We start from the raw sequence: 13,994 nt of genomic DNA on the forward strand, positions 1-13,994 counted from the left end.
TCTCACTGTTCTTGTGTGCATTAGCATCATAAGGCGGAGGAGCAGTGCCACCGGAGCAGGAGGGAGCTGCATCCCACATGGCCCTGGAGGGCGAGACAACGGAGTCTGAAGTCACCAGTGGGGCAAAGGGCGAGGGGAGCTCCACGGCGGGGACAGAAGCAGAGACCAGCGACACCGACTACTCCTCTGATGGGAGCTCCCTTGCGGTGACAGGCCCCTCTGTGCCCACCGCATCTAGAGGTACAGCTGCAACCCCCCCACAAGCACCGCCCTCCCAGCAGCCCCTCAGCGTGTGTCCCGTGGCCGATCACCCAGGAGGGTGGGCATCTCCTTCACCCCAGGCACCTCAGGCCCTGCCCCAGTTAGCCCTGCTGCCCTCAGTGAGGAGGCCATTGACCTCCTGAGATCCCTCACTGTTGGGCAGTCTACCATTCTGAATGCTATCCAGGGTGTAGAGAGGCAGTTGCAACAAACAATTGCATACCTGGAGGGCATTCATTCTGGCCAGGCAGCCCAACAGCTAGCATTTCAGGCTCTGGCTTTAGCACTGATGGCAGCCATTGTCCCTGTGTCCAGCCTCCCCCCTCCAATTTCCTCCACCCAGACCCAATCCCCAGTACCTCAGCCTATCCCATCAGACCAGCATGCACACACCTCAACACACAAGGGTGGCACAGGCAAACATAAGCACCACACATCCCACATGCACTTACACAAGCATCATACCCATGCACACAGACCAACATCCACTGCCTCCACTGTGTCACTCTCCTCCATGTCTCTCTCCTCCCTCCCTGTCATGTCTCCACTCACACCTGAATGCACTACATCCTCAGCCACTACCTCCATCACCAGTATGCCCATCACCACACACCGCTCACGTGCACTCACCACCCCCACTACCATTCACACATCCCCTGTGTCCTCTCCCAGTGAGTCTGTGAGCCCTCCTCCCAAAGTACACAAACGAAGTCACACACCCACCAAACAGCCATCAACCGCACAACAGCCTACAGCCCATGCACCTTCACCCAAAGTCACCAAATATACACCTCCTACAACCACTGCCTCTTCCTCCACTCCCAAACCCCCTCCATCTACCCGTCTCAGTGTGTCTGAAAAGCTTTTCCTATCAAATGCTGACCTCTTCCCTACACCTCCCCCGTCCTTCCCCTAGGGCCCGCCTTTCCAGGTCCCAACCCAGCACCTCAGCCACCACATCACCGGGCACAGTGGTGCCAGCAATAGCGGGATTTTGGAGGGCGCCAAGCAACAGGGCTGCCAGTGTCCTAAGGAGCGAGGGCAAGGACATTCTGCCACCTCCAAAACCTAAAAAGTTGTCCACATCCCACAGGGAGAAGGGGAAAACACCTGCCACCAAAGGGCTCAGACAAGACAAAAGTTGAAAGTGGAAAGACAGCTGCTCCACCATCCAAGGTGGGGAAGGGCCTGAAAATGAAAGGCAAGTCCACGTTGACGCCAACTTGCATGGCAGACAAGACTGCCACCGGCAACGCCACCTGCACCGCCGCCACAGACACCGCTTCCAGCACCCCAGACACTGAGCCCTTCACCAGCACCGCAGACACTGTGCCCTTCACCAGCACCGCAGTCAGTTAGCCCGCCACCAGCACTGCTGCTACTGATGCCGCTGCCAGCACCACAGTCAGTGAGCCCGCCACCAGCACCGCCGCTACTGACACCAGCACCGCAGTCAGTGAGCCCGCCACCAGTACCGCAGTCAGTGAGCCCACCACCCGCACCGCAGTCAGTGAGCCTGCCACCAGCACTGCAGTCAGTGAGCCCGCCACCAGCACCACCGCCACAATAACCGCCGCCAGCACCGATGCCACAGAGCCCGCCGCAAGCACTGCTGCTACTGACCCTGCCGCCAGCACCACCAGCAGCCCTGAAACATCCTGAGCCAGTGGCACCACCGCAGACATGGCTGCCATCCCCAGTGGTCATTTGTACGAGGCTGGTGGTCAGTTCCAGGGGCCTGGGCAGCTTGCATGTTGCACCACTGTCAGTCGAGTGTCACATCCACTACCTCAGACCTTGGCAGGATGAAGCACTCTTGGCACAAAGCCCCCTCCAGAACCAGTGGAGATTCACATCCACTACCTCAGTCCTTGGCAGGATGAATCACTCTGGGCACAATGCCCTCTCCAGAACCAGTGGAGATTCACATCCACTACCTCAGTCCTTGGCAGGATGAGGCACTCTGGGCACAATGCCCCCTCCAGAACCAGTGGAGTTTCTCATCCACTACCTCAGTCCTTGGCAGGATGAAGCACTCTGGGTACAAAGCCCCCTCCAGAAGCAGTGGAGATTCACATCCACTACCTCAGTCCTTGGAAGGATAAAGCACTCTGGGCACAATGCCCCCTCTAGAACCAATGGAGATTCACATCCACTACCTCAGTCCTTGGCAGGATGAAGCACTATGGGCACAAAGCCCCCTCCAGAACCAGTGAAGATTCACATCCACTACCTCAGTCCTTGGCAGGATGAAGCACTCTGGGCACAATGCCCCCTCCAGAACCAGCAGTGAAAGGCATCCAATATCTCAGTCCTTGGCAGGATGAAGCACTCTGGGCACAAAGCCCCCTCCAGAACCAGTGGAGTATCTCATCCACTACCTCAGTCCTTGGCAGGATGAAGCACCCTGGGCACAATGCCCCCTCCAGAACCAGTGGAGACTGTTATCCACTTGAGAGACTGTGGCTTTGCACTCCCCAGGATAACGCAGTGGGCAAACCACCCACTGGAGAGACTTGAGAGACTGTGGCTTTGCACTACCCAGGATAAAGCAGTGGGCAAACCACCCACTGGAGAGACTTGAGAGACTGTGGCTTTGCACTCCTCAGGATAAATCAGTGGGCAAACCACCCTCTGGAGAGACTTGAGAGACTGTGGCTTTGCACTCCCCAGGATAAAGCAGTGGGCAACCCACCCACTGGAAAGACTTGAGAGACTGTGGCTTTGCACTCCTCAGGATAAAGCAGTGGGCAAACCACCCATTGGAGAGACTTGAGAGACTGTGGCTTTGCACTACCCAGGATAAAGCAGTGGGCAAACCACACACTGGACAGACTTGAGAGTCTGTGGCTTTGCACTCCCCAGGATACATCAATGGGCATGGTGCCCCTTCATGGAGCTGGCGTCGTGCACTCATCTGGCGGAGGTGCTCCCCTTCCCTTCCCCCCGAGGTGCCTGTTTCATTTTTCGATCTGATGCCCCTGCAGTGTTCTCTCTGTTTCTAGTCTGTTATCTAGTGTGGGCCTCAACCATGCATTTTGGGCCCAGTGGTCCATGGAATATTAATGGTGCACTACCCAGACTTGATTGGTTGGTGCACATATTTGTTTATACTGTATATAAAGTTTTGACTAATGGATTTTTATTGATTACAATCATTCAACTCATTTCCTTTTGTCCTTGCGTTCTTCCAGGGGGGTGGGGGGTGGGGGGAGTCTAAATGTAATGTTGCAGCATGTATTGGTGTGTATGTTGTTGTGGGTGAGGGTGGGAGTGGGGTTGTTGTGTGCTGCGTGTGTGTGTCACTCTCTTTTCTATCCCCCCTCCCCTGTGTTGTAGGTGCAGTACTCACTGTGGTCGTCGCCGCCGTCTTTCGTGCTCCTGGTAGAGGAGCAGGAATACTCTTGCAGGGAGTATTTTGAGTTCAGGCTCCATGGCGTCCTGGTTCCTCGTGGGTTGTGTAGAGGTGAGTGTTTTCCCTTCCATGTCCTGTTTCCGCCGTGTTTTTATTCATGTTGAATCTGCCCCGGAAAAGGTGGCGGATTGGCCTTTCATAATAGTGTGGGTGGTACATTGTCTTCCACCTGTCTGTTGGCGGTGACCACCGAGCTGTTTGTTTGTACCACCGTGGCGGTCAGAGTGTTAAAGTGGCTGTCTACGTTGGCGGTTTCCGCCACGGTCGTAATTCAATTTTTTTTCCCTCCGGCTTGTTGGCAGTATTACTGCCACTTTAACACCGACCGCCAGGGTTGTAATGAGGGCCATAGTCTTGGGCTTGAATTTGGGTGGTGCTGTTGATGCAGGAGTGTTCCCAGGTTCCTACCCAGAGGTTGGTGTGGTAGTAGACACACATCTCCCGAAAAAGGTTGCGACTGGCACGCCACTGGAGAAAAGCTTTTTCTTCTAACTGGCCACTTTTCTTGGGAGCAACTTTCATTGAAGCCACCTTAACTAGCTCTAGGTTGGCAGTGGCACTAAGATGCACAAGTGAAAGAGTTTGGTGCCTGTGGACCAAAGTAACTGTAGGGCCTTCTCTTTGACAGTACTGTGGGTGATGTGGGGTCTCTTTTCAAGTACACCTAAAAACAACCAAGTAAGAAAAACATGTAGTTAATGAGATGTTGCAGCAGGTTGAAAACAGTACAGAGAAATGTAATCTTAGTGTGGTTGGTTACTTATGTGATATACCTAATATTTATTGTATAGGCAAACCACACCACCAGACAATAGAAAATGACATTTCAAATCAGACAGCAGAACAGGCGGATCCAGCTCTTTACTTTCTTTACATGTGTTTTAGGAGACACCTGGGGTAGTCAGCCTATGGCACAGGATGCTTGCTGGATGGACAACATTGCTGCCAGCCAGCCGAATGTTCAAACAAAAATAACAAGGAGCGAGGAGAACAAAGAAGAACACATGAAAGCCTATGCAAAAGGACACTGGCTGCATGCACAAAATGGCTGCCAGCCACATGGTCAAACAACAACAACAAAGAGCAAAGAGGCATGGCAAACAACGAACACATACACGCCTATGGCAAAGGACACTGGCTGGATGGACAAAATTACAGTCAGCAAGCAGATGGTCAAACAACATTCTCCTATGCCATCAAATATACCCCACAATAAATGCACTTTTTGAAAAAAAGAAATGCAAATAACCAACATTTTAAATTTAAATTAATCTAATGCCTTCTCTGCCCTAAATGACATTTTAAAAACATATACCACTGAAACATTTATTTCATGCACTGTTGACTACTAATACTGGCCCTTTTGGAAATCTAGGCCACATTCTAAAATAATATTGCAAATTGAAACATGTGTAAAAGGCACTGAGCTGTGCAAAAATGTACCTTTACAAAAGGTGAAAAATCAATGAAATGCAAAATAAATACTAACAAGGCCCATATTTAAACTCCAGGCTACCCACCACTATACATTTTTTAAATCAAATTAAAGTACAAAGAAATACTGGTGCACACCCAAGCAAACTAAGAACAACACCCATATTCAGTATAGGTATAACTTGCTTGTGTGATGATTCCACACAAAAAAAGTCCTTAAATCCAAAGGTATATCCAGGAGACAAAGAAAGTGGTCTTTCCACCTTGAAATCCAAGTGAAAAGTGACCAGGGGATGGACAAAGCACTGGGAGAAGCCTTCTGGACAGGAGCAGGAAGTTGGAGCCTCTGACACACTTCCTTCCTGTTTGGAAACAAAAGGGCTTCTCAATCTGAAAAACAAATTGCAGGGTCCGCTGAAGAAGAAAATCTAGTCAAAAAAGATCTTTTGGACTAGATTTAGTGGCTCTGGAGTAGAAAATCTACTTCAGAAGTGAGTTCGCACTGGCAAACAGCCTGTTTTTGGCTGCTTTTGTGGCTAAAAGCAACGCAAGAGAATGCAAGGTCTTGTGCGCGCTCTGTAGCGGCCCAGGAGAATCATTGTGCTCGAGAGAGAGAGCACCACAACCCAATCTGAGGAGTGGGAACAAACTCCGCTCCATGCTAGAGAGCAAAATTCTGGAACTCTGCACTACTTTGAGTAGTGCAGAGTGTCCGAATTCTGCAAACTCCTTAGTGTTGCATTTCAGAGGGGTTAAATTTCCTATTCACACTCAAACTGCGCAACTGAAGGAAAAGTGTTGGACTTTGGAGGGGTAAAATATACTATATCCTCTCCAGTCTGTGCAACATAAGGGAAAAAGTTGGACTTTGGAGGGATGAAATTGACTATTCCTACTCCAGCCAGCGCAAACATAGGAAAGGTATTGACTGCAAAGAAGTTAATTTTACTACACCTACTGCAGTCTAAGCAAGAGTAGAGAAAATACTTCTCTTCAATTAAATGTAATAATTCATTTACAAATAATTATTAATAGTTAACTATTAATTAATTGGCTTGCCATCTCATACCCTTACAAATCTAGCGTCCCACAGCTAAAATATAAGTAAAATAAATGAACTCTCCATATCTTTTATAATTAAAATCAATTCAATATTTACTCAGCATGTAACATAAACTGTTAATTGTTAATAAAACAATAGTAACACATAAAATTAACATATCAACTAAAACACAATAAAACAATAAAAAAACAATACTTTTGCCACTATACTAGAGTAAACGATATTTAAAAAACAATATTATTCAAAACCATATTACTTACCTCAGACATTCTTGTCAACGGCATTTGTGTGTCACGATATTTTAAAATCGTATTTTGTCCAAACACCGAAAAATGCTTACTGGTAATACTCCATTTACCTCCTTTGAAATATCCATGCTGCTATCTTATCTGCACTTTTTTTTCACAAGAGTAGGTATCATGTGCAAATGATTTATAAAATCTAAACGTAGCATGTAATTACCGGCCTTTATCATAAATGATTTTTTTTTTAATTAATATTAACAGTAAGTTACCTTGAACAAAATAACATAACAAATATGTTTTTACTTCTGGATCCAGCGTTTCAATGGAATCAAATGATTTTGCTTCTTTCACAGCAACGAAACTGATTTTAACTTGTAAACGGACCCCTTAGAATATAAAATCCCAGGCCCGCATCATAATTAGGGGCACAGAAAAAGTGTTAAAAGTGTCTGGCGGAAGCAATCAGTGTTTGCATCCATATGCAACAGAAAGAAAAAAAAATCAGACAGTATCTGTTGAGTTTAAATACAGTGACATTTGCCTGTCTTTTTGATTTAAATGTTTGACAATTTTAGAAAAATGCCATCTGGGTAGTATCTGAGAATAACTTTATTTCAGAGTTACTTCTTCAATAATTAAAATGTTTTATGTAACTAAGAAGTTTTGTGTTCTTTGTGAGTTTTAATATCCAACCAACTTGTTGGCTTTTAAGAGGCCATTTGTTTATTGACCTAGGATTGATTGTCCATATTTTTACATTTAATTATGGCAATAATTCATTCATGATGGTGCGGTAATAACGACTATTTTACTTCCAAGCACGGTCAAACCTGCTCTTACTTTTTGACCACGAAGAGATACCACTTCTGTAAAATCTAAAACAAATGTATACACCACACGAAAAGCTTCAGGCGCTAAAAGTTATTAAGACATGTAAATTCTGGCAGCTCTACAAATGCCTTCAGGGTACAAGGCAGAATCAAACACTGGTGGTTGACTGTGATGTGAAAATTGATTGCAACCATCTACTGGAAGGAGCCTCAAAAATATTTCCCCTGCCCCTTAGGTTATATTATGTTGCTGGTTTGATGTCACATAGCTGCTAATTTGAAGGTAACACGCATCAGGTGCTCCAGGTCATTGTGATGTTCTGAAAGTAGTCAACAACAATCTTGTCCGTTTGATTATCACAGCATTGCGTCAATATTTAATTGCAGACTAAGGGAAAAGACAAATGTAATCAACAGCTTAAATAAAATATAAGTCCATACAGGGCCTGGTGTCGAAACTGTACTAACAGCGATAAACTGATAGACACGCTTTATGGCAGGAACATACAACCAAGCCTCTTATTCCCTGTGTGTGAAACTGCAGAACTCCGTGTTTGCTCTAGCTATACTGTTTCCTCTTAGGCAGAAGCTCAGTGACCTGTGGGGTAGGGGGTGATAATCGGAGAGCACGAATCCCGGGAGGCAGTTGACAAGAACGACCCTCCACGACGTGACATTGCCGGCTATTTTGACCTTTTTTGCTTATTATAAATTTACTTCGAAATGACAGAGATGGACATGTAAGTATGGCCCTCTCGAGGTCCTCTGGGAACTTTGAGCCAAAAGCAAGCCAAGCTTTTAAGGGAGGCGATGTGGCCTTGTGTCTACCACTGCAGTCCAGGCAACGTGGGTACCAGGCATCCTGTGAATCCCAGCAAATCTCCTTGTGGTGAAAACATTTAGAGGAATGTAGTCTGTGTCTGTTGTGAAGCACTTAAATGGCCTTCTGCAAGGTTTGCGCTAAGTAAAACAGTCAAAAATCATCCATGATCTAATCTCTTCTGGCAAGAATTAGGAACAAACGTTTAACCCTGGATACCAAAAACAACTGTCTAGGCCTGAATTACACAGAGTGAAACTGTAAAATCTGATATCAGTCCAGACTTCCTTATTTGCCCAAATTGTGTGAACTGGGGAAAACAGTATATTTCACCAGCCTCCTTTTTGTTCATAAACATACATAAGAGAACCTTCAAAACATACAAAAGATCATGATCAATAACCTCTCGTATTTAAAAGCCTACAATGTTGCTCCATCTATATTAAGACTCCAGGCCACATCTGGGGTACAAATGATATTTGACTTGCCTCTCAGTTCACTAATCGCATTGTCATAGAGCAGTGTCAAGAATTGTATCTCAGTTCTTGTCTAAAAACTCTAACTTTTAATAAATGCTTCAACATGAAGAAATGTAGGTATGAATTTAAGATAAGTGGAACTGCATCCAATGCAACGCACTTTTCCTCTGCCCCTTTAGCACCCCCTACCGCCACCTTGTGCGCACCGTATTTAATTTACTGCACACTACAGCACAGGTTAGGGGCAATAGCATCAACATTTTTGACACTATTGATGTACTGTGCAGGATTGGCACCAACATTTTGGTGCTAATCCTGTAGAGTACATAGGGGCCTATTGAAAACAATGGTGTGCCCACTTTGAACACCAGCTCTGTGCAGACGTTAAAAACAGCCACCACAAATGGCACAGTGGAATCTCTTAGATGCAGGCATAATGTGCAACAAGGGGAAACAAAGTGGTTCAATGCATGCATTGCACCACTTTGTAAATATGGCACAGCGAATGTTGCGTCATTGAGCTACATTAGCGTCATAAAAAATGTATGCTAATGTGGTGCAAAGAGGCATTAGGCCCTCTTAAATCTGGGCATCCAATATATTTTGCAGTTACAATACCCAAATGTGAGAACAGCAAATATATTACGCTCTCAGGTCTCTATATTAACCCATGTATCTGTTCATCAATTTCAAGTATGCACTAAACCTTAGCAAGCACACCCTGATCGGTTCACTGTGTTCCTGCAAAAACCTGTGATAGTGGCGTAAGAAGTAAAGCAATGCAGGGACATATTTACAAGCCAATTACACCTCCCTGAACAGCCCTAGTGTCATTTTCTTATGCTAAGAAGGCGTTAAGGAGGGCCCCACCGTGTGCCATATGTAACCCTTTGCGCCACATTATACTTGAGCCAGATATAGTGTATACAAAGAGAGCCTTCCCATGCAGGGAGCCACAAAAAATAGTGCAGTGAAATTCTCAAGATTTTAATGTCTGCTAGTGGCAAGGGTTAACATGATGATCCCATAATGACCTATGGGCCTCCCTGTGCTTTGTTGGATTAGCAGCATAATTTTTGGTGCGAATCCAGCAAAGGGCCACAGTAGCAACATGGATTATGACGCTACTGTGCTAACGTGTGCCATGGTGTGCTGTCTAGTAAATACATCACTACCGTGGTGACGCTAGGGGGGCGCAGGTCGATGCAAGAAAAGTGACACATAGAGCTGATGTTCTACTTTCCTGTAAATATGCCCTTCAGGATCTAATTAAATTCAGTAAATGGCAGTGCAAAACAAAAAACATTAAACAATAACTTGCACACGCACTCTGCAGAACAAAATAATGTGAACAAAAAATTGAACCAATATCTAGTCTACTGTAGTTGTCCTGCAGATATTGGAACTTTAGTACCTACAATGGCATATGAATCATTGACGCATGAAACTACAGGGCCCCTATAACATATCCCGGGGAAAATACTGACATCTGTGCCCTCTTTTTTGCACCTGAGGGGAACTACGGTATTACAGAAGAGTGTCTGTGGTCCTTTCTGTAATACTGATAGTGATGGTGCATATGTAGTACCTGTGCTATTTTGAGAGGCAATATGCTCAATTACATGGTGGAGTGCCTTCATGCAGATGAGAGAATCACTTTGCCTCTGACCGCATCATATTACCAGTGTGGATGCGGTAGCAAACATGCCCTTAGGAAGCGCACTGACAGTGCACCACAAAAAGGTGGTGCAATGTTGATGCACCCCCTGGGGATAGACCTCTGGAACAGTTAAAGAGGTCCCATGGACCCCCCAAAAATTGCCCTGTAGGCAGGTGCTATCACTTACTGCACTAGCCCTCAAGTGGATCTCTAATCCTGCTAACACTGCTTCAAAGCCATTCATTGAATGCCCTGCCCCTAGGGAAGCACAAGTTTGTGGCAGCTCTGGGGGCAGTGCTTTCATTGTATTAGGGTGCACTATCTCTGTTTGTGTCTGGCACACCTCCTTGAAAGTGTACTATGAGCCTGGTAGCCTTATAAGTTAAACTGTGAAATCTGTCATTTTTCAACTTTTATAAACCACACATGACTGGATTCCTCAAACTAAGATATGTATATAACCCCCAAGTAACCTGGGTGTAATTTAGTCTGTGAGATTCAGGGGGTGTAAATATTTAATTTCACAACTAAAATAACCCCAACCACATTCTGCAGCATGGCTAAAATCTATTGCTATTGACCATAAAGATGAGACCCATTGGCATTGCCAATGCTTGTTTAGCATTGAAGGATCACCCTTATCTATTAATAGTGTTTAGTAAACCGCTCACTTTATATAAGTTACTGTTCACAAATATAAACAGGTAAAATGAGGACAATAAGAAAAGCCAACAAAGATAAAGCAGACCTATCTCAGGATCCCCTGACTCACCTAACAAGAAAACATTTATTTGGGGGTGTCACACACTACACAACTCACCTGAAACTACGACCATGAAAACGTCAAAATAAAACCTCAAATGAAAATTAGTTATCAATTTTAGGTCATTGTTAAAATGACAAATACTAAAGGGTCCACAACGGGGATATCCATTGTAGGGTCTGGCCACACAAGCAGACATTCACAGGTGGTCCCCGGTGAACAACAGCTCTAGGCTGCTATTTACATGACTGGGCCTAATATCCAGAAAGTTGCTAAACAAACGGGCAAGAATTTGGAGCCTGATGTTTGATCGACAGACTTTGTGACTTGCAAATTGTGATTTTTAGCAACTCAGCAAATTGTGAGTTGCAAACACTGATGTACAACAGTGTCTGAGACACTGATTGCAATTCCTAAATGGGACGCAAGGGACCTGCCTCATTAATATTCATGAGGCAGGTCACAATTTGTGATCCATTTGGAATTGCTGGCACCCACAGGCATTGTGGCCTGCTGAGGTCAGCAAACCACCATGTCTGTGACTGCATTTTGAAAAAAGCTATTTTTGTTTAAATTAAATGCAGCCTGTTTTCCTTAACCTGGTGCGGGTCACGACCAGTGGCCGACACCAGGAAGGGTATTAATAAATCCTCGGGTGCATCGCACCCGAGGATTTTTTATTTTTTTTACCTTCCCCCGTGAGACACGGAAGCTTCCGTGTCACCCCCACGCCCCCCACCCGCCCCTTTGTGACGTCAGCGCGCCGCGAGGCGCGCTGACGTTTCAAAGGTGTTTACCCCATCAAAGCAGGAAGCAGCCTTGCGGCCGCTTCCTGCTTTGATGGGGAAAACGGCCTTTCCCACGTTCGGGAAGGCCTCGTAAGAAAGGGGAGAGTCTCCCCTTTCTTACGAGGCCTTCCTGAAAGTGTTTCCTGGCCCCCGATCGCAGCACAGCTGCGATCGGGGGGCCAGGAAACACTTTCAAAAGGTCTCGTAAGAAAGAGGAGACTCTCCCCTTTCTTACGAGGCCTTCTGAAACTGTTTCCTGTCCCCTGATCGCAGCACAGCTGCGATCGGGTGCCAGGAAACACCACTAGACGCCAGGGATTTCACTTTGGGGGGGCGGCCCCCTCGGAAAACGGGCCGCCCCCCCCCCGGGCATATTTTTTATTTTTAAAAAAGGTAGGTGCCCCCTAGGGAATTGTAAAAATAATAAAAAAATAAAATTAAAATAAAATGACAGGGGGTCGCCCGTGGGCAGGGAGACCCCCTGTGGGGGCAATTTTTTTTTTTTAGATGTTGTAGGGTTTCCCTGGGGGCCATTTTGGCCCCCAAGGAAACCATACAACAACTAAAAAAAATAGATGTATATATAGATCTATATATATATATATATATATATATATATATATATGTAGATAGATATATCTATGTACATTGATATATATCTATAGATATATCTATGTAGATAGATATATATATATATATAGAGGTAGATCTATATATATCAATCAAAGATTTATAAAGCGCGCTACTCACCCGTGAGGGTCTCAAGGCACTGGAGGGGGGGACGGGGGGACGGAAAGGGGCTGGGAGGTTCACTGTTCGAAAAGCCAGGTTTTGAGTCCCTTCCTGAAAAGAAGTAGGTTTTGGGTCTTGTGAAGGTGGGTTGTGAGGGCGTTCCAGGTTTTGGGTGCAAGGTAGGAGAAGGATCTGCCCCCGGTGGTGGTGTGTTTGATGCGGGGGACAGAGGCGAGAGAGAGGTCAGCTGAGCAGACGTTTCGTGTGGGGGTGTGGAAGGTGACTCTCGTTGAGGTAGGCAGGGCCTGTGTTGTGGAGTGATTTGTGTGCGAGGATGAGGATCTTGAAGGTGATCCTTTTGTCAGTGGGGAGCCAGTGGAGGGATTTGAGGTGTGGAGAGATGTGTTCGTGTCGGGGGAGGTCGAGGATGAGTCGTGCTGCTGAGTTCTGGATGCGCGTAGTTTGCGCTTGAGTTTTAGAGTGGTGCCGGCGTAGAGGGCATTTCCGTAATCAAGCCTGCTGCTGATGAGTGCGTGAGTGACAGTTTTTCTGGTCTCTGTGGGGATCCATTTGAATGTTTTTCAGTATATGGAGTGTGTTGGAGCATGAGGAGGTGAGAGCGTTGATTTGTTGGGTCATCGAGAGGGAGGAGTCTAGGATGATGCTGAGGTTGCGTGCGTGGTTGGCGGGGGTGGGTGCAGGGCCTAGCGTGGTGGGCCACCATGAGGGGTCCCAGGTGTTTTTGTGTGGGCCAAAGAGGATTATTTCGGTTTTGCTTGAGTTGAGTTTCAGGTGGTTGGCTGTCATATATATATCACTTTTGTCAATATGTGTGTGGTTTCCCTGGGGGGAAAAGGGTCCAACTTGTCTAGTGGCAGTTTTAGTGCCATAAAGAAGCGCAGAAGGTTTATATGCCTACTGCAAAGAGCAAATCTGTATTTTATGTAAATAGCTGAGTACATTAGTAAAGTCAGCCATTACCTGCGCTATAATACCAATGAAATGTATGTGCGGGGTGAAGGGCGGCTATGGAGAGATGAAGGGCACTTTTGCTGGGTGGTAATGAGGGAATCCGAAGAGGAGGGCATTTCCGTAATCAAGCCTGCTGCTGATGAGTGCGTGAGTGACAGTTTTTCTGGTCTCTGTGGGGATCCATTTGAATGTTTTTCAGTATACGGAGTGTGTTGAAGCATGAGGAGGTGAGAGCGTTGATTTGTTGGGTCATCGAGAGGGAGGAGTCTAGGATGATGCTGAGGTTGCGTGCGTGGTTGGCGGGGGTGGGTGCAGGGCCTAGCGTGGTGGGCCACCATGAGGGGTCCCAGGTGTTTTTGTGTGGGCCAAAGAGGATTATTTCGGTTTTGCTTGAGTTGAGTTTCAGGTGGTTGGCTGTCATATATATATCACTTTTGTCAATATGTGTGTGGTTTCCCTGGGGGGAAAAGGGTCCAACTTGTCTAGTGGCAGTTTTAGTGCCATAAAGAAGCGCAGAAGGTTTATATGCCTA

This window comes from Pleurodeles waltl, chromosome 6 (assembly GCF_031143425.1).
Source record: "Pleurodeles waltl isolate 20211129_DDA chromosome 6, aPleWal1.hap1.20221129, whole genome shotgun sequence".
NCBI lineage: Eukaryota > Metazoa > Chordata > Amphibia > Caudata > Salamandridae > Pleurodeles > Pleurodeles waltl.